This window comes from Peromyscus maniculatus, chromosome 23 (assembly GCF_049852395.1).
Source record: "Peromyscus maniculatus bairdii isolate BWxNUB_F1_BW_parent chromosome 23, HU_Pman_BW_mat_3.1, whole genome shotgun sequence".
NCBI lineage: Eukaryota > Metazoa > Chordata > Mammalia > Rodentia > Cricetidae > Peromyscus > Peromyscus maniculatus.
In genome coordinates this window covers 6923817-6950053 of record NC_134874.1, presented here as the reverse complement: position 1 = coordinate 6950053, position 26237 = coordinate 6923817, and the positions used below count along the sequence as shown (strand labels likewise).

General features: G+C 53.5%; 1 protein-coding gene across 7 annotated transcripts in view; it reads right to left on the bottom strand.

Annotated features, from left to right (window-relative positions):
* The window catches only part of Pxn (paxillin), a 53206-nt gene that overhangs the window by 15126 nt on the left and 11843 nt on the right, over positions 1 to 26237 (bottom strand). Inside the window, exon 1 of one of the 7 annotated variants that reach the window (XM_042268358.2) lies at positions 18131 to 19407. The exons of 4 other annotated variants lie outside the window; for them this stretch is intronic. The gene's annotated coding sequence lies outside the window, so the exon portion shown is untranslated. Of the gene's footprint in view, positions 1 to 1381; positions 1657 to 12064; positions 13177 to 18130; positions 19408 to 26237 lie in introns of those variants that run through there. 2 more of the 7 variants (XM_076560548.1, XM_076560547.1) reach the window with 2 other exon arrangements.

Below are 26237 nucleotides of genomic sequence, written 5' to 3'. Positions count from 1 at the left end.
CTGACCACACACACACACACACACACACACACACACACACACACACACACACACACACACAGTCAATGTGCCCATGTCCCCCCCCCACACACACACACACACAATCCAATCAAATATAATTTGACAGAGAAGGGGGGCCTGGAAAGATAGCTCAGGCATTGTTAAGAGCATGCACCCAAGTCTGTTCCCAGCACCCACATCAGGCAGCTCACAATCTGCCCTAGGGGTCTCTAAGCCTCCGGCCTCTGCAGGCCCCTGAGCTCAAGTACACAAACACACGCAGACACACACTCAAACACATAGTCAGAAAGAAATCTTTACAAAGACAAGAACAGAGGACCACTCAGAGTTTACAGAGGAGCTCTGTGTGGTATGGACAGTAGATGAGAGGGCCAGGCCCTGAACTCAGGCCTAGCTCAGCTATGGGCCTACTGACCTTGTCTTTAAAGCCCACTAACCACGCAGTTGTCTGTGCTGGAGAGAACTTGTTGAGAGAAGAAACCTCTTATTTGGGACTGGAGAGATACTTTCACGGTAAGAACACTGGCTGCTCTGGCAGGACCTCAGTTCAGTTCTCAGCACCCACAAGGTGGCTCACAACCACCTTTTAACTCCAGTGACTGGGAAAATCCAACACCCCTCTCGGACTCTGTGGGCACTGCATGCATTTAGTGCACCTTCATACATGCAGCAAAACACCCACCCCTGCACATAAAATAATGTTATTATTTATTTCTGTGCATGCGCACACGTCAGAGGACATGAGAGACAGCAACCTCTCCTTCCGCTCGGCGACAGGGCCTGCACCGCATGGGAGTTTCTGTGCTGGGATTGCGGACGCACGGCGCTGTATCTGGATTTCCGTGGGTGCTGGGGATGGGGCTCAGGCTGGCGGGCTGGCCTGACAAATGCTGTTACCCACTGAGCCGTCCCTCTGGTCCTCACTGTGAATAGTGCTTACTCTGCAGTATTGGTGAGGTTTATAAGGGCTGGCCCATGTGAAATGCATTAGTTGTGACCTATTTTACTTTGTGGCATTCCTAAAAAGACCCTTGGTTTTTTCTGAGTAAAACCTGGGTGAGATGTGAAGACAGCCAGGACCAGAGCCACAGAACAAGAAAGGAGCATCCAGCTGGGCGTGGTAGCATTAATCCCAGCACTCAGGAGGCAGAGGCAGGAGGATCTGCCTGGTTTGGGGTCAGCATGGTCCACCGAGTGAGTTCCAGGACAAACGGGGCTACATAGAGAAACCTTGTCTCCAAAACAAACAAACAAACAAAAACTGAAGGAAAAAAAAAAAAAGGAGCATTCAAAATGCTCTGTGTGTGTGTCTCATGGAGAAAGCACACTATTTCCCAATTTCCTCCAAATGTTTGCCTACCTGAGAGAGGAACTTCAGCAGGTACCCTGAACAAGCACAGCCTCTGACATGGTTTCCTCTTCTCTCTGAACCCTCAGTCCTTGCCTGGTGGCTGGAAGAGGACTTGGAATCCCCGTGCCCCAAGGCTCCCCATAAGCTGCTAAAGGAATATAGGAAGCGGCCAAAACACAGACCGCGTGCGACTCTGGATTCCTATGCTGTAGACGCCTAGCATTTCCCGTAGGCAGCAAACTGGTTAGAGTCTAAAGTCCCCTTGAGTGCAGCAAACTCCTCCCTGGCTTGAGTAAACACAGCCAGAAAGAAGCTCCGCAAAGGAGTCTGTCTACCTGCCAGGAATTTCCCCCAGATTTCAGCCATGGCTACAACCTTTGCCTAGCTCTACATACACAAAAGGTACTGGAAACTCCTTCACCTCACACCCAACGGCCCCTTCCTTTAGCACAAAGGTCAGACACAGACCCACCACTACCTGCATCCTCCTCACATGCTAGAGAGACCTCAAACTTCGTCAGCACCACACTGCTCAATTGTTAGGTCCCAGCCCGACACCAGTGCAACTCAAATGCAGGGCCTCAAGCTTGAATCCACAGAAGAGGGAAAGCACGGGTCACTGAGCAGGACTATGCCACCCTGTGTACGGAAGGGCAAAGAGAAGGTAGGCAGGGTGTAAAGTGCCCTGAGGGCCAGGGGCAAAAATCACTGCGCTATGCACTACCGAGTAAGGGAGTGGACCATCTGCCGCTGACCACCAGAGGGAGCTAATGGTCCACCACCTTTCTGCCATGGGGACTAACCTCAAGCAACCACAGAATTTCTTGCTGAGTTGGGGAAAGACTAGGGAGTCCCCAGCTAGAGTGAGAAGTTTCGGTCCCAAGAGAAGCTGGCTGAGCTAGAGGCACAGAGCTGGCATGTAAAGTGGCCTGAGTGCCAAGATCCTGGGCATGCAAACTAGGACATACGGAGGTGCGACTGAAGGGGAGCATGAAGTTCAAGGGCCCCACAGGCACAGAGGGACCCATTCAGTCACTTGTCCTCTCTGCAAATGCAGGGTGCGAGCGCCCCCATTTCTAGTTTATAGCTGTGCCTGGCTCAAGCAACCGCTCAAAGCAATAGCAGCTTCGGGTCAGGAGGCTGTCCCAAGGCAGGCTGGGTAAGAGTGCACAGGTGGCCGGCCGAGACAAAGAGGCCCCCAGCCAGGTGTGGCCACACACTCAGTAGGGCTGAGGCAGGGGGACTGCTGTAACCAACAGGCCAGCAGCCAGAGCTACATAGCAAGACCCTGTCTCAAAACAAAGTAACAACAACGGTAACAGTTAAAGCAGAGAGGAACTTTTAGGCTCTAGGAACTAACCAAGATAGAAACGGAGAGGTCTGCAGCCCTTAGGGCTTCACATGAAGGCAGGGGAGGTGCCTCTGGGTCCACAGCCTACCAGAGGAGGAGCTGACAGGGGCTCGCCAGACTGCTCTGACCACATTCCTCGGCAAATGCTGCAGCTGTACCCTCAAGTCTCCATGCCAGCACAGAGCTGCATGGGCCATGCGGGTGCAGGGACCCCGGGAGTCCCCTCACGCCCCCAACATGAAGGATGTCTCCCGGACCACCTTCTGAGGACTCAAGCTGATCAACAGATACAAAGCAACTGATAATGGATTAAAGAAAATCAGTGGGACTAGAAAACGGCTCAGTGGTAGAACACCCACCTACCCCCCCTCCACTCCCCCCCTCCTTCTCTTTCTTTCTTTCTCAAGGTTTTAAGTTTATTTACTGGAGGAAGAAGAACATTCAAATGCCCGGGTGTGGATGAGCAGGCCGGAAGACAACTCCCGGACAGTCAGTTTTCTCCCTCTACCACATGGACCCCAGGGACTGAACTTAGGTTAAATACCTCAGAACTTGGTAGCAAGTACCTCAGAACTCTTGTTTAGCAAGCCAGGGTTCAATCCCTAGCACCTCCTCCCTCCCCCAGTCCCCCCACTTGCCCTCCCACCTTCCCCCACACCCGCTCCAACACAGAGCAAAGAAGTCAGGGAGGGCTCTTTCACAAGCTGGGCCCAAGCGTGTCTTTGGTATGTGATAAAGACTGTCAAAAAGCAGGGTCCTGACGCTGACCAGGTGCCAAGGGAGGGGAGTTAAAGGTCCTCCCGAGAGGATTCCAGCTGTGTGGGAGAAGGGGTTGGGCCCCGGAGCTCTTCCCTCACTCCCTGCAGGTCTCAGGTCTCCGGATGGTACAGCCTGCATGCAGGAATTTGGAGACACGCGGCCGGCCTGCTCACTAGCTGACCGGGCGTCTCAGACACCTAGCTGGACACGCGTCCCGGAATGCCATCGTTTTCGGCACAGGCTAGGGATCAAACAAGAAAGCAGGCACGAAGTGACACTTAGCAGTCAGTGACTGGGAGGCGCTGGGCTGACAGGAGCTCCTGCCAGATGAGAGGAAAGGACCTCCCAGTCTGAGGACAAAGAATGCCACATCCAGTGCGGGACAGCAGGCAGGGCATTGTTCTGGCCAAAACAAGACCCTGGAGGGCACCTCCTGGGATGGCTATTCTTGGCTATCTATTTGACTACATCTGGAATTAACTAAACCCAAGCAGCTGGGCACACCGCTTTTCCTTAAGTAAATCACTTGAAGTGGAGAAACCCACTTTTAATCTGGATCTTTTTTAAATATGTTTTTTGAACTAGCACCCTCTGTAAGAGCAGCTATTAACCGCCGGGCCTCTCCAGCCCCTCATCTGGATCTTCTGAGGTGGGAAGGTCCACACCTTCTGCTGGCAGCCTGTATAAAGGACACGGAGGAAGGAAGCTCTCTGTGGCTGCTCACTCTCGCTCTCACTGGCAAGACCGTTCCTTCCCTGGCATTAGAGCCTACTTCTTGGGGATTCTGGTGTGTAGGGGACACAGGGTCCTTGTGCTCACAGATAAGCACTGGGAAACCACGAATGTTAACTGTGCAGGCTGTCTCCTCAATGGAAGGATGTGTACCTGTTTTCCACCAGAAGGCTGGGAGTGGATGCAGTCAACAGCCTGGTGATCTGTGCTATCTGTAGGCCAGGTCACACCCGAATCCCCCAGACTCTCCCCAGACTTATCTAAAGCACAGTTTCTCAGTCAATAAAACCCATCCCTAGGGGAGATGTCACGTGCACTTTGTAGCTTGGTGACTTCTATGATGGCCTAGGCCACACCAGATCTTCTCTTGGCCCTTAAGCTTGTGGAAGAGGTCACATGTACTTTGTGAAAGAGTCCCCATGTAATTTAAGCTTTACTGTGATAAGTGTCACCAGGAAACTTCTTTCCAAAGTGGTACTGTACTAAAATATGTCTTTTAAAAAAACTGCCGCCGGGCGGTGGTGGCGCACGCCTTTAATCCCAGCACTCGGGAGGCAGAGGCAGGTGGATCTCTGTGAGTTGGAGGTCAGCCTGGTCTACAGAGTGAGTTCCAGGAAAGGCACAAAGCTACACAGAGAAACCCTGTCTTGAAAAACCAAAAACCTACCTGGAGTCAGACTCTAGATGTTTGAACCAATCCCAGCTAAGTCATGTTGGGCAAGATTTCCTTCTAGCCTCACACAGATAGTTAGGATAAGTACCCCACCGGTTGTGGTGTTTGCAGGGAACCCCACACCGGGATATACTTAAGACCAGCTGAGATGGCCAACCTCGTGGACTAAACAACTTCTAGATTCCTGGATCTTCCGATGGTAGACAGCCATTGTTGGACCACCAAGACCACAGCCTGTAAGGCACTTCATATATGGCCTTGAACATACGAATATATATTCATTGTGTAAGTTCTGTTATCTAGAGAACCCTGACTAACACCCCTCGCCACAGATCTCTACTTCTGAACCCGTGGCAGGAACGGCGAGACATTAAACCATCTTTCTCACGCCTTTCCAGCTGCAGGCTGCTCTGCCCGGGCCCTCACCACTCCGGGACCCACTGTCGGCATCTCCAGGCTTTAGCAGAGAGCCGGTCCTCAGGTTCTCAGGGAGACCCACTGGCCTTGCCGAGAACAGTCCACAGCAGCTCTTCCCAACACCTTTCTGCAACCCAGGTTAACTCATGGCCCGGGGACGGCCTGGCACAACTCCCTTAGGCTCGGCAAAGCAGATGGGAGCAAGGGGCAGCCACATGCCTCCTGGGTGCCCAGGCAGCCAGGGACCGCCACACCTGAGGGCTTTCCCGGTGGCTGGCTGGCTACGCCTTCAGCGTTGTGTGCAACCTGAATCTCAGACAGGCAGCACTAGACTCTCCAGTACCTGCTATCCGGACCCAGCAGATGTCTAAGCGGCCTGGCTACCATGTCATGCCCAGAAAAGGGCTCAGTCCCCTGCTGGTCACCTGGGTAGCCCAGGCGACCTAAGTGTCACGGGACTGCCAGACAGGGATGTAAGCAGTGAGTGGGACTCAGCCTTCCCAAGGAAGGAGCTCATGTCAACAGCAAGGCCGGCTCAGGGATGGCCCGCCTCTGGCCCCCTTGGTGAGACTTCTCCATCAAGGACAGAGGAGGAGGAAGGCAGCTCTGCCCCTCCCCCTCCTCCTCCTCCTCCTCCTCCTCCTCCTCCTCCTCCTCCCATGGCACCCGGTGGCTGTCCCCTCAGCCCGCCAGAGCAGGAGAGCAGTTAGAGGAGAGGTAATCTAACCCACAGCGGGGTACTTTTATTCAGTGAGTAACTCCTCAGGAATGGGGAGCCGGGTATATTTATCCCGGTAACAGTCCTGTCCTCGGGGAAGGCAGCTGTGGCCAGCAAGGGCCAATCCACAATGAAGATCCCTGCCCCCTGCCCAGCCCCGGGGACCTAAGGCCTCAACACTCACTAGGATCTCAGCCTTTTATAGGGGGTTCTTACCCCCCATCAACTGCCTCCTCTCCACAAAGGAAGCTCTAGAGATCGGCAGCCTTATTCTATCTCGCTGGAAGAGAAGGCTGGAAAAGGCCCAGAACAGCCAGTATAAAGAAGGAGCTGGGGTGTCATGCCGTGGGCCGGACTGCGGAGGGCCCAGCAGTGATCACATACCTACCTGCTTGTCTTCCCTATCACGTAAAATTGGCACAATCTGATTGCCCCCGTGTCTGAGCAAGTTCTACAGAGGGAAAACGGGGTCACAGATGAGCACCGTGAGCTCTTCAGGACTTTGTCTAAATCCAAGACACTGCTGTTATCTGAATCCCGGACAGGGGCTGCTCTCCCCATGGGGACCGAGGAGATGGGATCAATACCATAGTGTCACTTAAATATTTAATAGTCATGCCTGCAGGTTATGAAGACTCAGCCCCCGCCCCCCCCAGCTTCCTTAGCTGACTCATGCCTCACTCAACAGGAACTGGCCTGAAGGAAGTGTGGGCCGGGGTGACAGACAGGAAACCAAGGGAAAAGGTTCTGGGGCCGACTGGTACAGAGGCTTCTTCCCAGTCTTCAGCTGAGCCCCGCCTGCCAGGGGATTGCACACTGCGAGTGTGCAAGCAGGTACCCTTTCTTTATTGGACGCCTGGCTTTGTACCCAAGGGCACAGGGCACAGGTGAGCTGAGAGGCTACTGTGAGGTCACCCTAAGCTCCAGGCCGAAGCCCAACTTTGCCGAGTCTCCCCTCTGAATTAGGTACTCAGCACCCACACAGCAGGCCCCAGCTGTTGTGGCCTCCCTCCCCGAGTGGGTTCCAAAACTTGCGCAGTAGTGAGAAGTAGAAGGCCCCGGACTCACCCGATGCTGGATCTGGCAACACCCCCAGGTGATCAAGCAGCCACCTCATACCTTACGAACTCATCATCAGGGTCCCTCCCTCACAGATCCCAGATTCCCGAGGATGCATTTCCTTGGCCATATCTTATGCACCTCTTCTGCTCACCCAGACACTCTAAACCATTTTTTGTTTTGTTTTTCGAGACAGGGTTTCTCTGTGTAGCTCTGGCTGTCCTGTAACTCACTCTGTAGACCAAGCTGGCCTCGAACTCAGATCCACCTGCCTCAGCCTCCCAATGCCGGGATTAAAAGTGTGTGTGCCACCACCCGGCTAACACTAAACCTTTTAAGGTCAAGTTGAGGGCCCTCCTGCAGGCCCAGCCCACAGCTCCTTCAGTGGGTAAAACTGATTCATGTATGAAGAGAAGCCACCCGGAGCCCAGGAGAACCCTGTCCTGGAAATGTCCCCGGGTCTGTTCCAGCAAGCCTCCCCTCCAGGCCCTTCCTGCTGCAAGCTGGGCTCTTCTTCCAAGCGCCTGAGTCTGCAGCAGAGCAGGGCGGGTCCTCAGCTGCTCCCCCTGCTAATCACCAACAGAGCCTAGGAGGGGCTCAGCAGTGAGTCATCGCTGGCCCCGCAGAGACCTGAACAAAAAGTTCAAAAGTTTGCCTGTGCCTGGGATGAGCTGTAATCTTTCCACAGTGTTTATGGATTTACAGGCCCCAGTCTCTCGGCTCCCTACTAGCCCCATTCTGACTGATGAACAGAGCCCAGAACAACCGGAGAAAGGCTGGGGCCGCCTCCCGGGTCAAGCAGCTGGCTCGCGTCCGCCTGGCCACCCTCCTCTAGTTCCCGGCTGTAACTGGTCCCCAGGTTATAACAACTCTCCCTTCACTGGGCCCCTCCATGTCACACACCAGCTTTTTTGATCACTTACAGCAAACACTATGGTCTGGCACCTGAAACCAAGCTCAGGCCCTTCCCGGAGTCCCTGTCACCTCCCTGGGTTCTCCTAACCCCCTCCCTTCCAGGAGACGGAAATGGCGTGAGCTTCCTGAAACATCCCTCTCCCCTGCAGCACACACACTTTTTGTTTTGAGGCTGTGCCTCCATGTGCAGTCCGGGATGGCCCTGAGCCATTGGGCTCCGCCTCCCGGTGGGTGCTAGGATTAAGTCTACACCGCCACTCCCACCCCTCTGCGTGGGTCCCACACTTCACCCTCACCCCTCCTACCAGACTGCAGGCTCTCGGGAGGAACTTCCTCCCTACTCCTGGATCCCCACAGCTCAAACACCCTTCCTGGCCGCTCACAGGACTGGAATGAATGTGAGCTGAGAAAGGGGCAGAGGCACAATACAGTCCTCGGCTAGCAAGTCCTCAGATGCCTGCTCCTCCCTACAGAACAGTACAGTATTTGCATGGATCCTTTGCACGTCTTCCTATATATGGGTTTGTTTTGATTTTTGCCTTGAGACACTGTTTCACTGTATTACTCAGGCTGGTATCAATTTTCAATCCTGACTCAGTGTCCTGGAGAGTTGTCTAGCATGAACCATCACGCCTGGTATACTTGTATACTATTTTTTGTTTTAACATTTTGTAAGGGCTGTAGAGATGGCTCAGCACTTAAGAGTGTGTGCGGCTTCTGCAGAGGACTCAGATTCAGTTCCCAGCACTCACATGGGGCTCACAACCACCTAGAACTTCAGTTCCAGGGGACCCGGGTCTCTCTTCTGGCTTCCTTGGGAACCAGGTATGTACACGGTGCATATACAGACATGTATGCAAAATAGCCACACACGTAAAAATAAATCTTTTTAATATTATCTTTTGTGTGTGTGCATGCATGCACAGATTAAAATCAGAGGACAATTGTGGAGTCCCTTCCCCTTTTCACTTGTGGGTCCCGGGTGTTGCACTCAGATGAACAGGCTTAGTCACAGTGTCTCTCTTTATCTGCTAAGCTGTCTCACCTGCCACTGGATGTGTCCTTTAGAACAGTTTTTTTGTTTGTTTGTTTGTTTGTTTGTTTTGTTGTTTTTTTTTAATGTATAGACCAGGCTGGCCTAGAACTCACAGAGATCTGCCTGGCTCTGCCTCCCAAGTGCTGGAATTAAAGGTGTGCGCCATCACCGCCTGGTGTGAACAGATTTATTTTTAATAATGTGTGTAAGTTGTGTCTGTGCATGCCCGCACATGTGAGTGCAATACCTGCCGAGTCCATCAGAGGGCATCAGAGCACCCTGGGGCCGCAGTTACAGGTGATTGTGAGCTGCAAATTCCGGCCTCTGTAAAAAGCAGTGTATACTCTTAAGGCCTAAGTCACCTCTCCAGCTCCAACAAATGTAAAATAATTTTCCCCAGTGCTAGACTTAGGGCCTCACACAATGCAAGGACTATGTCCCTGAGCTGTGGTTTTTTTGGGCCCCAAATATTTCTGAAGACTCCCGTGCAAACCCGCAGATACAGAGGGACAAACACCCACTCACGGCCTCCTTTGCCTTAAGTGTATGAGGGCAGAACCCCTGGAGCTGACACCTGGTCTTGAGCCTCTCAGAACGTGAGGCCAAACCAGCAGCCTTCACTCCGGCTCGGGCCCTTGACCCCCACGACCGCATCCCTCCCCCATTCCCTTCCCCGGCTGTGTCTCTCTCTACCAACAATATCAGATCCGGCCCAAACCTCTCCCTCCTCCACCTGCTTGTTTCCTAGATGTTCACAGGAGACAGCGGGGCCCGAGAAACGTCAGGGAAAACCCAGAAAGCCTTGTGAGGACCAAACTGACAAGAAGCCAGTGACAGAGGGAGGCAGAGAGCTTTCCCAGAGTCCTTTGCACACGCACTCAGGGACTTCGGTGGGCAGTTTTACGCAGCACCACAAAGCCCCCACTGTCCACACATAAAGCCACCCTGTCCATGCCACAGATTTGGCTGCTCTGGTGTCACTGGGGGCTGGGGCAGTCACACAGCTCTTTGTACGCCCTGCTGGTCTCCCACCCCCAGGCACTGGGCTACAGTAGAAGTAAGAGCCTCCCCGTAGAGAAGAGGATGACTTCGAGTCCTGCTCACCAGCCTCGGTGAGAACTCACTAGACGGTCAGGAGCTTCCGCTTACTCAGACACCTCCTAGAGCTCACTGAGCGGCGGGAGGAAAAGCAGGGAGAAAGCCGTCATGATGATAAATAAACGTGGGCCTCCCACTCGAACACAGAGACGGCACACAATAAATAAACCTGCACCACCGATTCCCGTGTCTCCTGGAACAGGACAGGAAAGGAGCTGCAGGCCAGGGATCCTGGGAGCTGTGACAGATCGTCACTAACTCGGGCCTTCGTGCTGAGCAAACCACTGACCTCACCCTCTCTGCCTGGGGTTCATTCCAAGTTCTCCTGAGAGAACATCAGCTGAGCCCAGCAGTCTCCAACTCACTCCCCAGCAGAGGCAAGACAAGAGCTGAGGAGCGAGCGTTAGCAGCACGCCCCGTCTCCACCGGGTGGGCCCTGCGACTCTGAACCTGGAGCTGCCCCAAGTTTCACCAAAGACCCCAGGGAAATGGCCAGGAGAGAGCAGCTACTGCCCCCCCACACCCCCCCGTCACAGGGAGACTACAGAGTGCCACAGAGAAACCAAAGAGAGGTCTACATCGGCGAGACAGCGGCTCAGGAAGGGTTAACCCGTCCAGAGCACCCAGGCTTCTTCCTGGGCTGCAGCCTGGGGGCTGAGTGAGGCCCAGCGAGTGAACGAGTGAACGCTGGAGCCCCCGGAGGAACCAGGAAGGCAGTCCACAGGAGTACAGTGCTACCACCGCCTACCCTAACCCATGGCCTCTTGTCCACCCTTCTCTTCTGGAAGGGTCCACGTTCTAATCCATTGTGCTCCAGGTCAACTTGCACGGTGTCTGCCTCCTGGCCTCCAATCATATCACAGCAGCTCCCATCTGAGCACTGACGAGGACGGGAGTGTTCCTTCCCCCAGGCGGACCTGCAGCCTCGGGGACCAGGCCACAGGCAGGTGGGTGGAGCTCTCCTCTGCACACCAAACCAGTCCAACAAGGATGAGACAGACAGCTGGCTTGAACTCACAGGCGACTACACCAACCTGGATGTTCCCAATGGACAGTTAAGTGCATCCATCCTCCAAGCACTTGAGCATGCTCTCTCTCTCTCTCTCTCTCTCTCTCTCTCTCTCTCTCTCTCTCTCTCTCTCTCTCTCTCTCTCTCACACACACACACACACACACACACACACACACACACACACACACGCACACACACGCACACACACGCGCACACACGCACATACACACACAGCAGTTCCAGGTTGGCCCTCTGTAAATGCTGTTCCCACCTGCCCCGGAGGTCAAGGGCACAAGCCTGCTAGGGTAACAGAAGACGCGGCCAAGAGCTATCCTTGGCCCCTAATCTCTTGCCGGATGTGCAATCAATCAGGAGGTGGAGCCCCACCCGTCACCGGCCAGCAGTCATTGGGTATTGACATATGTAATGATCCGCTTTGACTTTGAGAAAAGCAACTGAAGTGAATTCAAGATGACTCCATGACGGTCAGTCTCATCCACACGAGCCCCAGTGATGAGTGTGTGCTCAGAGCACACAGGACCCCCACACACACACACACACCCTTGGCATCAGCTCAAACAGCCATCTCGGATGGCCAGGAGTTCTAAGAAATGAGGAAGCAGTAAGAGAACCAGGCCAGCTGCCCACAGCACTCCCCTGGTCAACCCTCAATGACACTTCTGCTTCCCTAGAAGCACTGACACTATCCAGCCCCGGGTCTCCTCGGTCTCATAATTTTAGGCAGCCATCTGCTGAAGTCAGAGCTCCAGGAAATGCCGGGGCCCCTTGACAGCTGGTGTCCCCGCAGACAGTTGGCACCTCCTGAAAAGGAACCCAGCCCACGCACAGAAGCTCTTGGTCCCATCCCAGTTCCCTGCCCACAATCACTCCCCGCTTGCTCACAGGTGACCCGCAAACTCACAAGAGGCCCTGGGAGGATGACAGTGCCTCTCTACAGAAGTGACACCTCCAGTCACTGTCCTGAAGGGGGCAAAGCTAATCTCCGCAGAAGGGGAGGTCCTCTTCAATTCTCACAGTGGGAAATCTGCCTCTTCCTGGACAGGGAGGAAGCAGATGGTGGCTGCGAAGTCATACAGGGAAACCACAACAGGAGAAAACGGAAAATATGCTTTCCTGAAACAAAATGTGTCCGGGGACCTCTGGGCTCAGTGTGGCTGACGGGGCTCACATGCAGGAGCAATAAGATATGGAGGAGAGTAACACAGACTACAACCCAAACAACGGGACCCGTCTGCAAAAAGCCCACCAACCCCGGAGCCTCTAGCCCAGCAGATGACAGTCCTCATGGCTCCCCTGGCTGAGGGAGTCTGTGCACTGGGCTCAGAGGCAGAGGGGGGATCCAAGGCTCCTGCTTGGCTTGGTTCAGGAGACCAATGGGGGCAGAGCAGGGTGGGACCCACCACACCCCCAGTTTGGGTTTTATTGCAGGAGACAGTCTGGAGCTCAGGGAATCCAATCCAGCAGAACAGGGACAGATGGTAACAGCGGCGCCTGGTCGTAATGCCCAGAAATATCACACAGGAAGTCCCCATGTACACACAGGGAGCATTCCAGAGCTTGTTTAGAAGCTGGATTCTGAACCATCGAGACAGTCTTCTGAAAGAAGCCACATTCTGAGGGGAGGTTGGGCAACTGTCCAGGTAGACCGATCACATCACCCGATCTCTAGGGTCTGCAGCGTGCTCTTCAGGATGAAGTGTGGAAGAGACAGCCAGCTCACCTGGGGTGGGACCAGGCTGGAGTAAATGGAGAGCACCTGAATTACCCACCGCTCGAGCTCTGAGCCAGGTGTGGAGCACAGCTGTCTGGGGTTCTCTTGGGTAAACTTCACAAGGACGAACGGGAAGCTGTGTGAATCACAGAGCCTCGTGGTTAAACAGGTTACCTCTGCTGGAACTTAACCGTCAGCCAATCTTGGTATCCAGACAGGAAACGGTCACCACAGAAGTCAGCGACCTGACCTGTCCCACTACTGACCTGTCTGATGCAATTCATTTGTCTTTACAGAGAGGGGAAGGTCCTGCCCTCTTCCCTCCATGTTACGCCCTGAACCGTGAGACCTGTCTCCATGGACATTACTCCTCCGTGGAGGGCCCGCTCCATTTTTTTTTTTTTTGAGACATACCTAGAGGAAGCCCAAGCTGGGCTAAGATCGGCCCAATCTCCCTGACCATAAGCAAGATTTCCTGCTCCACGTGAGGACAAATGTCAAACCCAGACACAAAGAGCAGCCCTGACGCTGGGCTAGTGCCCAGGTCCTCTGCAGAAGCGGGAAGGGGAAGGACTCCCATGCTCCCCGAGCATCTATAGGGAATCCATCCATCAATCTAAGGTGGAGCCATTGATAAAGTGTCCGTGCTCCCGGAAGGAACCTCCTACTCACGCTCCTGCAAGCAAATCTATGGAACTCCTTAGCTCACCAAGACAAACGGCAGCAGAGGGGGGGAAGACCAGCGGGATTGGGCCTAAGGAGAGTAGTGGGGGAGTCGGTACGATGAGACTGTGTACACATGAAAATGTCATAATGAGACAGTTATTATGTATATGTAACGTATGCTTAAAAAACAAAACAGCCGGGCGTTGGTGGCGCACGCCTTTAATCCCAGCACTCGGGAGGCAGAGGCAGGCGGATCTCTGTGAGTTCTAGGCCAGCCTGGGCTACAGAGGAAGATCCTGGAAAGGCGCCAAAACTACACAGAGAAACCGTCTCAAAAAAAAAAAAAAAAAAAAAAACAACCAACCAAAAAACCATGAAAAAGAAGACACCAGTAATACTGGTGACTGCTACCCTAAGAGCCAGGGGTAGCATAGTGTGCGTGCTTGCGTGCGAGAGTGCATGCGTGCCTGAGGTAGGAAGTCACAGCTGCCGTTGGGACAGCCAGAGCCTACAGAGCTGGTGGGTGGGGTGGCCAGAGGCGAGGCCTGAGTCCGGACTGCATTTGTCCCTCACACCTACTCTACCACCCCTCACCTCTCTGAGCCTGCCTGCCTTTTTACCTTTTTGGTGGACTAGGAATTGCACAGGGCCACTGGTCAGACAAAAACAGACTTCCAGGACCTCTTTCAGCCATGAACTCTGATTCTCCTTCTCCAGGGGATTCTAGAGGCAGAAGAGCCAGACTCAGAAGTGGAGGGAAACAGATCCTAGTCTGAAGCCTGCCTGTGAATCACCTCATAGGTGTGCTTGTGCCTGAGAAGTCTGCAAGGCTCAGCCGTAACAGCTCTTGCCACTAAGCCTGATGACCTGAGTTCAAGGCCTAGGCCACGTGGTAGAGGGAGAGAACAGACTATTGCAAGTTGTTCTCTGACCTCCACGTGTGTGCATGACATGAACACACTACTGCACACACAAACCAGGCACGGTGGTCCCAGCACTTAAGAGACAGAGGTGGAGCCGGGCGGTGGTGGTGCACGTCTTTAATCCCAGCATTGGGGAGGCAGAGGCAGGTGGATCTCCATGAGTTTGAGGCCAGCCTGGGCTATAGAGTGAGTTCCAGGACAGGCGCAAAGCTACACAGAGAAACCCTGTCTTGAAAAACCAAAAAAGAGAGAGAGAGAGAGAGACAGAGAGACAGAGAGACAGAGACAGAGGTGGGCAGAGCTCTGTGAGTTTGAGGCCAACCAGGACTACATAGCAAGTTCCAGGACTCCAGAGCTACACAGTGAAAACTTAAAAAAAAGGAAAAAGACATAGGAGGAAACTATAAGATTTCACATGAAAACCAGGACTTTTAGCCTCCTAGGAGCTGGCAACACAGACGGCCCTGATAAATGGCAACTGCACTGACCATTTTTCAACCTCACAGTGGAGCAAAGGCAACACCGTCCACTTAGGAGGAACCGTGTGAAAGTTCTGAACGGCACGTGGTACGAGGCGCTCCTGCACTATTAGGCGGCAGCGACGACCCCACCCAATCATGAGGGTAAACAAGTGGCACCCTGCTGGGTGCCGGGTGCTGGGTGCCGGGTGCTAAGCTGCGGCTGTTCAGTAGACTTAACCGCATAGAAGGCATTTTCAGCTTCACAGCTTTACCGGACTGTAAGTCTATCGGTAAGCCAAGGAAGGTCGGAACTGGTCGACTTTCCACCACCAGAAGGGGCGTGGCCGCCTCCTTCGGCGGCAACATCAGTCCTCTTCCCTCTTTGCTCCTTTGCCATTCCCATCACCTGCCTGGCCTCGGCAGGTCTGTGGATCTGTGACAAAACGCAGCGTGGAGCGGTAATCACCAACAACGGGCCCTCAAGTCCCGGCTCCAGCATCTGCTAGCACAGCCCCTCTGAGCTCAGTCTCCTCGTGTGTCAAGTTGGGCGTACTGGGGGCCCCTTACAGCCTGCGGGTCCCTGGCCTCCCATAAGCCGTCTGACGGGGCAAACAAGACAGCGGACAGAAGGCAGGTCTGGGGGGCCGAGAGCACACCGCTGACTGAGGAGATGGCAGAGGGTGACTCTGGCGACTCCAGTCCACTCCTTGGGACCTACATGGTAGAAGGAGAGAGCCAACCCCCTCCAGTTGTCCTCCGACGTCTACACATTCACCACAGCGCTCGCGCGCGCGCGCACACACACACACACACACACACACACGTAAATAAATAAAACGTAAGACAAATTTAAAGCACACGGGCCTTACAGTTTCAGGACGGATCTCACCAGGTGATGCCAGGTGGCGGGTGGAACCTGAATAGCTGTCCCACCCACAAAGCTGACATCCCTGACGGCCCCACCTGAGCAGGTGTGAGAGCATGCCGGTGTGAACTGCAGAGAAGGCTCCCCGACAGCTGTCAGCTGGGTGCCTGGGCTCCCCACACTCTCACCAGCCGTGTTTGTTAAGACACCAGTAACAGAACACTGGTCCCTGTCAAAAAGACTTTACAGCCGGACACTGTGGCTCACACCTATCATCCCAGAGTCTGAGGGGTGGAATCTAAGATTAAGAGTTCCAGGCCGAGCCGGGCGGTGGTGGCACACGCCTTTAGTCCCAGCACTCAGGAGGCAGAGCCAGGCGGATGTCTGTGAGTTTGAGGCCAGCCTGGGCTACAGAGCGAGATCCAGGGGAGGCACCAAAACTACAATGAGAAACCCTGTCTTGAAAACAAAAAACAAAAAAACAACAACGAAAGACTCAGTTAAAACTCCAGTTTCTCTCCCTGACTGACTCCCAAACTCAAAAGATCGCCACAAGTGATCCAAGTACAAGTATCCCAGAGCCCCGTGCTCAGGCTGTGGAAGTCGATGCACGTGGCCAAGGCGGGGAAAGATGCTGCTGGTTCCCCTGGGCGTCTGGTCCAGGGCCAGCCTCGCAGCCCAATGCCCTCCCAACAATGCCGGCACCCAGGAAGCAGTCTAGGGATGGGTCTAACTAAGCCCTCCAATTCCAGACTCCAAAGTTAGGTCTTTGAGGGGCTTCAAGACACAACTCATTCAGGATTCACTCCAGAGGCCCTGGACCTTCTGAGTGTAGCTAGCCCTGCCCTGACATCTTCCTCTTCCTCCTCCTCCTCCTGAGCTCAGCTCCCATCTGGGAAGAACTGGCCATTCCTTGGTCCTCCCTCTCCAGAGAAAGGATGGAAATCGTCCTCCAAACCTCACCAAGGAAGATGACTTTTTCACAACATCCGTGAATGACCTCCAGGAGATCTGTAAGCCACACTGTGTGTGGGTCCCTACCACGTACCTCTAGGGAGAAAGCTCCCAATCGCCACAGTGCAAAGGAGATGAGAATCGATGAAAGGGAAACCGGCCCGGGTCAGAGCTGAAAGCTCGGCCTTTGCCTCACAGCTCACTAAGACATGTGGTGCTTGAGGCTAAAGCGGTTCCAGCTCCATGTCAGCCCCAGGTGACGGGAATTCCTAGAACAGGATGGAGCAGTACATTCTCCACAATGCTCCCACAGGCCATAGGGCACAAAATGGACCCTGTCTCACTTTTCTGTGTGAAGGCCTCAGAACTCCTGGAGCTGGAGTTACAGACAGTTTGAGCTGCCATGTAGGTGCTGGGACTTGAACCTGGGTCTCCTGGAAGAGCAGCCGGTACTCTTAACTGCTGAGCCGTCTCTCCAGGCCCCATCGTGTCTCACTGTGTACCCAGCCTCCCTGCCTGCTCTAGGTCTATCCGTCCCTCACAGGAGGTAGCCTCAATACCAGGATACCTTAACACCTCAGTGCTCAACTGGTGTCCCAATACACGAAGGGGAGAGACAGAGGGTCTGCTGCAGAGAGCACTACCTAGTGAGTCTATTATAAGGGAGAGGAGTTAACAGAGGGCCAGGAGAGGTTAAGGATAACCTGGGAGCCGGGCAGTGGTGGCGCACACCTTTGACCCCAGCATTCGGGAGGCAGAGGCAGGTGGAGCTCTGTGAGTTCGAGGCCAGCCTGGTCTACAAAGTTCCAGGCCAGCCGGGGCTGTTACACAGAGAAACCCTGTCTTCAAAATCCAAAAACCAAAACCAAACAACTAATCAACCTGGGAAAGGGCCAGGACAGGGAATGGAGCTCAGAGTGCAAGTCCCAGCTTGGTTAGGGGAGTCGAGGGCCCAGGGCCTGCAGGAGAGTCTGGGCTTACAAGGGCCTCTACAGGGGAACGCAGGACCAGGCCTGCCTCTTAGACTGCTCAGTCAGTGTGTGCAGGCAGGATGGGAGGGGGGCAGGGCTCCCGGGGGGGGGGGGGTTGCAATGCTGTACATGAAAGGAGGGAAAAAATAAATCAACAAGACCTGGTACCTGAGTGTATGCAGAAGGAGGAGGAGGCCTCTCCTGAGGGAGTCCTGGAGCACAGAACAGCCACCAGCCGAGACAGGAAGACAGGAGCAAGCAGGTCCAGGGGAGGACCAGAGGGAGATCAAGGACAGGCAGGAACAAGGAAGGGGGAAGAGATCCGGTGGGGGACAGGGACCTTTCTTGCTCTACCCAAGTCTGAATCTCTCAGGGGCCTGGAAAGTAGCCGTTTGGAAAGTGATATGGTGCCCTACCTCCAGTTTGTCCCCCGCTGAAAACAAGTCATTCCATGGCCAAGCCTTGGAAAGTTCTGGAGGCTGCATGTCCCCTGCTCCAGGGACTCTCGGAGATCCCTCCCCCTGCCTCTCCCTCTGATGACAGTCTCAGCAGTCCACGGACACAGCCAGCTCCATGTATGATAACTCTCTTCCAGGAAGAAGGGCTCGGCCAAGCATGTTATCAGGGGAGCCAGCTCCTTCCTGCAACAGGAGCTTGAGGCTGACCCCTGGGGCCCTTCCAGGCCTTAATCCGCAATCTCAGGCCTCCTGCTCTCATGGAAATATCCTCAGAACAGGCTGGGGAATCAGGTACATCTGAGCCTGGAGAGTTTTTACCTGGACAAAACTCAGCATCACACCGGAGGCTGGCAGATGTCCATGTCCCAGCCTTGGCTCGGCTGCCGTATCAAGGCTACCCCTAAAAGGTCACTCTGTGCAGGAAGCACAGGCTGGTGACTGTCCTCAACCTTGTGATTCAGGCTGTTTGGCTTGCCTGAAAGACCCAATTAGGAGGACACAGGGTACGAAATCACAAATGATGAGTTCAACATGTGCACATGCGTGTCATACATGTGCCTTCTCCCTCTCCACAGACCACCCTCCAATCTTGTCTAATCCACTGACATTCACACACCTCAGTTTCCTACTCCAACAACACAAGGATTAAAATCGTCTATGCTGGTTTTATGCTGGGGACCTCTGCTGTGAGAAGCTTACAGATGTGACTCCAGAATGGCCGTCTACTTCAAAGACGGAGCCTTTCTAAATGTCCATGTTTGTCTATGGCAACGTCACCCCAGGCACCCCGTCTCCTCGACGCATTCTAAGCAAACAAACTGAACAACAAGCAGTATCAAACACCATTTCCTCTCTGCCCTCCCTCTGGACTCAGGGTTTAAGGACCCTTCTCCTTTGCGCTTCCAAAGCATCATGGTCTTCCCTGAGGAGAGCACATGTCAAACCAGTGGAGACTGTCTGGCCACACCCCACAGCCCCTGAGCAGCCCGGGGAGGGCAGGGAACAGCGTGCTCACACCCATCGGCCTCTCTGAGCAATGAACAGAGAGCCTAGTACAAGTAGATGCTCGGGAGAAATGAGTTAATGACCCTGGACAAGCCGTCCATGCAGTGATCTACCTTTGCACCTCAGTTCACTCCCCCTCCTGGTCCTCCGTGAGCACTCAGTAGATACAAAGCACAGAGTGGACAGTGACAGAAGCAGGGTCCCTCCATCCTATGCCAGGATATGCTCCATCTCCTAGGATCTACTTACCACCTCCTCCCTCCCGCCACACTACCCCTCACTCTAAAAGAAGAGAAAGCAAAGGAAAACTCCACAAGACTCTGTGGCCAGAGCACAGGCCCTTGTGGGCACTTCAGCTCACTGTGTGGCCTGCCTGGTTTCCTTCAAAATGGAAGAGGGGAGCTCACTGCTCTGGAATGAGGCAGCGGGAACAACGTGGGCACCAGGAAGGGTCAGGGCCTGCCACTGGGCAGCACCTCGGCCTGGCGCTGGGGGGGAGGGGGTGGGGGGGAGCCTGAGTCCCGAGGAGCTGCTCACACCTTTCCTGGCAGAGCGGAGGAGAGTAAACACTGTGAGCTGTGTTTTCTGAACCATGCCCGGCTGGAACGTGTGAGCAACATCGACCATGGACTCTGCAGCACAGTCTGCTAGCATCACCGGCTATTATGCCTGCCCCAGGAAGAGAGGAACTGCAAAGTGTGGGTGAGTTAGTGAGGGTCAGCTGAGGCCACCAGCCAGGGAGGAAGACAAAAATGTCGTTCTCACATTTTGTTAAATTCTCTAGGTCGGCCTTGTTGCTTATTTACTTGTTTTGGGTGCTGAGGACTGAATTTGGGGATCCATGAAGGCTAAACATGCATGCTACCACTTAGCTCCACTCCCAGCCAGCCACCATCATGCTGCCCCCCCCCCCCCCCCCCCCCGACACACACACACACCCAGGCTGGCCTCGACCTCACAGAGATCCGCCTGCCTCTGCCTTCCGAGTGCCGGGATTAAAGGTGTGTGCCACCACCGCCCGGCAACTGAGAGCAGATTTAAAAGGCAGACAACCCCGGTGAGTTTTTATAATGTACGAGGGGGCAGAATTATGACAACAAAAGTATGGGGGGATATAGAAATTTAGTAATTACGAGATTTTTTACATCGAACATGAATAGTAAGATTTGATTTATTTATTTATTATGTATACAGTGTTCTGTCTGCATGTGTCCCTGCAGGTCAGAAGAGGGCGCCAGATCTCATTACAGATGGTTGTGAGCCACCACGTGGTTGCTGGGAATTGAACTCAGGACCTTTGGAAGAGTAAGCAGTGCTCTTAATCTCTGAGCCCTCTCCAGCCCAAGATTTGAAAACAAATGATAGGTTAGTCTGCAAACCATGAAAATAATAAACCAATGAATTATAGCACTGATAGTGATTTAAATGTTAAAGCCTATAGGCTCTAATTTAAAGATGGATGTTGTCAGACTAATTAAAGTGACATTTTAACTATGCAGGCTATAAGAAACAAACTCTGAATACAAAGGCAGATTCAAAAGCAGTGGGCGAAGAAGATATGTCCTGAAAACACCAATGCTAAAGAGGCCAAAGGCCTGGACGAAGCTCAGTGGTAGAAAGTACTGTCCCTGCCCACAACAGTCAAAGTGTAATTGACATGACCTGTGCCCACCACTTGACACGTGAGAGACTGATACTCAGGGTCCCTTGACTCCCTCAGACTCCAAGGCCAGCCTGAAAAGACCCTGTCTTTCAAAAGAAAAAGTTAAAGTGACCCTTTGAGGAAGACACAGTGGCAGGTGCTGGAGAACTCCAGACTGCCCCTGCCTGCCCCTGCCTGCCCCTGCCTGCCCCTGCCTGCCCCTGCCTGCCCCTGCCTGCCCCTGCCTGTTCCTGCCTGCCCCTGCCTGCTCCTGCCTGCCCCTGCCTGCTCCTGCCTGCCCCTGCCTGCTCCTGCCTGCCCCTGCCTGCTCCTGCCTGCTCCTTCACCGTTGCCCAGGAACAAGTCATTTAGAGAGCCGTGCTCCAGCCAGGGCTTTGAGAGACAGCAGGGGCCAAACTGTGGTGGTGCTCCCCTTTAATCCCAGCACTTGGGAGGCCGAGGCAGGCGGATCTCAGAGGCCAGCCTGGTCTACAGAGCAAGCTCCAGGACAGCTGAGGCTACACAGAGAGATCCTGTCTGGCGGGGGTGGGGAGTCAGCATGGGAGCAGGGATGGCAATTCACCCAATGAGAATGTCTGTCTGTCTGTCTTTTTTAAAGGCGTGCGCCACCACCATCCGTCCCAGCAGAATGTCTCTATGGGCCACAATGCAAACTCTAGGGAAGGGGTGGGCTGACTTGTTCAGAGATTCAAAAGAAAGGCCTCTCAAGTTCAAGGACCAGTTCGGAAGCCTACCACTACACAAGGAACTTCCTGTGAGGAAGGCTGTAAGATGTAGGATTGTTTCCAGATGAGGGTCTGCCACCAAGACCCTCCCCCCACAAGGCTGTGGGACACATTGTGTCCATCTGCACTGCAGAGCCATGCGTCCAGTGAGGTCACCACTGCAGGTGTTCCCAACTGTCTTATTTAACTGAACAGCAGGAAAGAAGGGGGTGGGGGAAGGGAAAGGATACGAAAATTAAAGTGCTTCTGTTAGCCACACACAAGGTAAGACTAAAAGGGACATATATATATATATGTGTGTGTGTATATGTATATACACACTTTTTTTTTTTTAATTTTAACTTTAGATGCATTGGTGTGAAGGTGTCAGATCCCCCGGAACAGGCGTTACAGATGGTTGTGAGCTGCCATGTGGTTGCTGGGACTTGAACCCAGGGTCCTCTGGAAGAGCAGCCAGTGTTCTTAACCTCTGAGCCGTCTCTCCGGCCCCTCAAAGGGACATTCTGTGATTATGAAATGGCATCATCTTGAAGAAGTAAGCATTCTAAAGGGGTGTCAGCCAATAACAGGGCTTCAAGCACAGGAAGCAAAAAACGGACGGAACTGAAAGGGAAAGAGAATGAAAGCCAGAGAGAAAAAGTAAATAGCTCAGAACGGGCGGCAAGTCAGAGGGCCGATGGCTGTTGTTGTTAGTCCGAGGCACAGGAGGACACGGGTGGGGGGAGAATGGGCTCATGGCAGAAAACACTCCTCCCGTCACAGGCAGTTCACACTTGACTCTCCAGCATCCCCTCCCCCAAACCTCAGAACCTAGTTCAGCCTCTCTCCCTTCCCCCATCCCACGGACCTGCAGGGCCGCTGCCTCAATGGCAGCGCTGCCAAGCAAGCTCCAGCATGATCCACAGATGACTTCCACACACAAACACTCGACCCAGACTGTCCGCCCCCCCCCCAGCGCACTTTCTATTGCCGTCATGACAAGGGGGCGTCAGAGTCCAGTGTGACCAGAGGGCTCAGTGGGCAGCAGGTTACAACACAATCTCCACCTTGGCGGTGGTGGCAAACGCCTTTAATCCCAGCAATCAGGAGGCAGAGGCAGGAGGATCTCTGTGAGTTCGAGGCCAGCCTGGTCTACAGGGTGAGTTCCAGGACAGCCAGGGCCACACAGAGAAACCCTGTCTCGAAAATCCTTAAAAAAAGAAGAAGAAGAAGGAGGAGGAGGAGAAGAAGAAGAAGAAGAAGAAGAACCAGAAAGAGCCCAACTGTGAATACACCAGATGCCACTGGATTATAGGTTGTTTATTTTTTAATATTTATTTATTTATTACATATACAGTGTTCTGCCTGCATGTATGCCTGCATTACAGAAGAGGGCACCAGATCTCATTACAGATGGTGTGAGCCACCATGTGGTTGCTGGGAATTGAACTCAGGACCTGGAAGAGCAGTCTGTGCTCTTAACCTCTGAGCCATCTCTCCAGGTTCCCTAATTATAGTTTTAAAATGGTCAATTTTTTACTATGTGTACTTCATCTAAATAAGAAACACCCCAGCTCTTGGGAGGCAGAGAGCCAGGCAGATCTCTGTGAGTTTAAGGTCAGCAGCTAGAGCTACAGAGAGACCCTGTCAAGAGCAAATAAGAGAGAAAGAAAGCGCGCGCGTGCGTGCGCGGGGGAGGTTGTGTGTGTGTGTGTGTGGGGGGACACAGGGACACGGGGACACTGGACAGACAAAAAGGCTGAAGATTCAGCTCAGTCACAAGATGCTTACCAAGTTCAAGGTGGGTGTTTGGTCCCAAGTACAGAGAAGAATAAAAGTAACAAAAGGTGCCAGGATGTACCCCAGCACCAGCTCAGCACCTGTGAGGCCATGGGTTCGATTCTCAGCACCACAAAGAACAACACAAACCAGCTGTGGTGGTAAGCCCCGAATTTAGGAGGTAGGGGTAGAAGGATCAGAAGTTCAAAGTCATCCTTGTCTATACTGCAAGCTCTAGGCCACCCTGTGCTACATACACCCTGTCAAAATAAATGAACAAATAAAATGAGAGATGTGTCCGATATGCATACTAATAAATGTTTTAAATCGATAGAAAATTATCGGGAAAGACACAGACCAGACTGTTAGCAGTGGTTCCCCATCTCTTGGCTATGGTAAATAGGAATATTTGTGTACAGGTATTTATTCAAAATTGCTAGTTTTCTTTCTTTTTTTTTTTTTTAGTTTATTTATTTTATGTGCATTGGTGTTTTGCCTGCACGTATGTCTGTGTGAATGTGTTGGGTCCCCTGTAACTGGAGTTATAGACAGGTGTGAGCTGCCATGTGGGGGTGTTGGGAATTGAACCTAGGTCCTTTGGAAGAGCAACCAGTGCTCTTAACCAGGGCCATTTCTCCAGCCCCCTCCCCTCCCCACCCCTGCCGGCTTTGGGTTTGTTTGTTTGTTTCAACATGAGCATAAATACAGAGACCTTCACTTCCACACTCTGCCTTTACAGTAAGCACGACTCTTCTTCAACAGATAAATTAAAATAAATCACAGTATCGCCAGCAAAGAGACATGAGAAGGGGAACCTGAGGCGGCACCAGGACACAGGTGGAGAGTTCTAGAAGAAGGAACTCTCTTCATCCGAGAGATCGACCGGGCTTGTTAGGCTAAGGCAGTACAGGGTTGAATTTGATAACTGATTTTCAAATGCCTTTACATTTTATTCTCGAACATTTCAAAAGCCGCAAGACACAGTTGGGGATGCAGCTCAGATGATAAAGCACTTGCCTAAGCATGCATGAGACTTGCCTGGGTTCAACTCCAGGCACCTCACACACTGAGCATGGGAGTGGAGGCGGGAGGATCAGAAGTTCAAGGTCATCCTTGGCCACACAGTAAACTCAAGGCCCTCCTGGGATACAGGAAGAACAGAAGGCCCACCCTAACCAAACCCCTTCCAACACACACACACACACACACACACACACACACACACACACACACACACACACACACACACACGAACATAAGTTAGCAGCTCTGACTGAAGGAGGTAAAGGCTGGAGACTCCCTGAGACGCCCAGTTCTGGGAGGGGCTGTCAATATCCACCGGACAGAAGATTCAGGGCAAACGTCCCAGGCAGTCAAGGCAGGGAGAGGAGACGGCCCAGAGCCAGGAGAGGACGCCCTCAAACAATCCGCCACCAGCCATGTCCTCCGTAGCCAGGGACGGCGAAGCGAGTGCCTTTGTGAGCAGATGAACCTGACACCCTGGCCGCACACTCTGCCTCAGGGTGAGGCCTGGAGCCGCTGAACTGCCTCCTGGACAACAAACGGCTCTGCTCTAGAGGCACAAACAGGATGTTTGGAAACCGATGACCACAAGTGACCGCAGGAAGCCATGACAACCACCACCTCCAGGTGACACTGGCTTATTCCTGCTTGGCCCCTTCAGCAGACCAACTTATAAAGGGGAGGGGCAGGAATTCTTGGACAGCTCAGGACCCGGCAGCGGAGGCCATCTGAGGTAGCAGGGCAGGGGGAGAGAGGCCACCAGCTGTCCAGCAGCTGCCCCAGCCAAACATGCAGCGAGGCTGACGTTCAGGACGGTGAGGAGACCACACATCCACTCCTGGGGGGCAGGCGGAGAACTTTCCAAGACAGACAGCGTGTGACCGAGAGAGCTCAGGCTGACAGCCAAGGAACGAGTGTGGAGGTCCAGGCGCCACAGCAGCTCCCTCACACCAGCCCGAAGAGGCCGAACCAACCCGGCCGCCCCGGACCTCATCTGCGAGGGGAAGGCCTGGCCACCTGACCAGCCCGGGAGCCGGGAGCCCACAGGAAACTGAGTGTGGGCCACTGGACACTCCCATTTCCACCCAAGGAAGAGGAGTGCTCCTGGAAACTGACAGGAAAAGCCTGCTGAGGATGCTACACCACTCCAAACTTGAGCAGAGACCAGGACAGCCCTCCAACAAGAACTCACTCTGTAGACCAGGCTGGCCTCGAACTCGCAGAGATCCGCCTGCCTCTGCTTCTGCCTCTGTCTCCTGAGTGCTGGGATTCAAGGCGTGCGCCATTTTATTTCACTTATGTAAGTTTTTCACCTATATGTATGTATATGCAATACATGCATTCCTGGTACCCATGGAGGTCCAGAAGAGGGCATTGGATGCCCTGGAACTGGAGTTATGGATGGGTTGTAAGCCACAACGTGGGTTCTGGGAACTGAACCCCAGTCTTCTGCATGAGCAACAAGTGCTCTAAACTGCTGAGCCATCTCTCCAGATCCTGTTTTGTTTTGAGACAAGGTCTCATTCTGTATTCCAGGCTGGCCCGGAACTCACGGCGACCCAAATGCTAGGATGATGAGTATATGCCCTAACCTCCAGCTTAACTCTCCCTTTCCCTACTGATAAAGAAGCCTGAGTGGCCAGCGTATCCTGGAGGCTTCACGGATGTCACGGTGCATCCTTGACAGCCCAGGGCTGACGGGGAGTAGACCTCAAACAGCTCATGGTTGCAGCTCTCAGATAGCAGTGTTGGTGAGTGGTTAGTCCAAGCCAAGCTCAGACAGCCTCCTGCTCTACTGCCTTCCTCTCCAGGCTGCCAAAGAGGAGGGCAGACACACCCGCCACACGACCTTATGTTACCAGCACTAAAGTGAGGCCACTGCACCTCCAGG